This window comes from Triticum aestivum, chromosome 1B (genome assembly GCF_018294505.1).
Source record: "Triticum aestivum cultivar Chinese Spring chromosome 1B, IWGSC CS RefSeq v2.1, whole genome shotgun sequence".
Classification (NCBI taxonomy): Eukaryota; Viridiplantae; Streptophyta; class Magnoliopsida; order Poales; family Poaceae; genus Triticum; species Triticum aestivum.
This window is the reverse complement of record NC_057795.1, coordinates 86,742,775-86,743,609: the sequence shown is the minus strand read 5'-3', so window position 1 is coordinate 86,743,609 and position 835 is coordinate 86,742,775. Positions and strand designations below refer to the sequence as shown.

Sequence of the window (835 nt, the reverse complement as noted above, 5' to 3'; positions counted from 1 at the left end):
CTGCTCCACGCACTTGCGCTTTTTCTTCTTCTTCGCCATCATGGCATCCTCCCCATGCTCCTCTAAGGTTGGATTTTGGGCAAAAGGCAGCGCATCCACCTTCTGCTCTTTATGAATCTTCCTTTTCCTCATCATCACCGTGGCCTCTTCCAATGTTAGGATTTCGGGAGCGGGGGACTGAAGGAGTGAGGCAGCTAGTAGGGGCTCAGAGACATGTCCGGGGTGAAGTAGCAATGGCGAACTGTCTAATGGCTCCTGTGATTTGCCGGATGGTTCCTGGCCCCTCCTCCTTTTCTGTTTCTTTATCACATTCACCTCCTGCTCCTGAATCGGGGTTTCAGCAGCAACAGATGTAGAAGGAGATAGCAAAATCTGCTCCACACGCTTGCGCTCCTTCTTCTCCTTCTCCCCTTGCTCCTCTAAGGTAGGATTTGGGGCAAAAGGAAGATTCTGCTCTTTATGCATATTCCTCTTCCTCATCATCGCCGCCGCCTCTGCCAACGTTAGGATTTCGGGAGCGGGGGACTGGAGGAATGAGTTACAGGCATCGCCGGGGTGAAGTGGCAACGGCGAGTTGCCGGATGGCTCCTGCTCCATCCTCCTCTTCCGTTTCTTTGTCACCTTCTCCTCCTGCTGCAAGATTGGGGTTTTAGCGGCGGAGGACGGCATAATCTCCGCGTGCTTGCGCTCCTTCCGCCTTTGCTTCTTCTTCATCGACGCCATCCGGGCCTCCGCCTCCCCCTCCTTCAAATTATATTGTGGGGGAAGGAGCAGCGAGGCCGCCTTCTTCTCTTTACGAATCTTCCTCTCCTTCCTCATCGCCGCCGCCGCCGCC

At 54.7% G+C, this 835-nt stretch overlaps 1 protein-coding gene across 1 annotated transcript in view; it reads right to left on the bottom strand.

Annotated features, from left to right (window-relative positions):
* LOC123108734 (microtubule-associated protein futsch) overlaps positions 1-835 on the bottom strand; it is a gene marked incomplete in the record, with an annotated part of 38,137 nt that overhangs the window by 4,585 nt on the left and 32,717 nt on the right.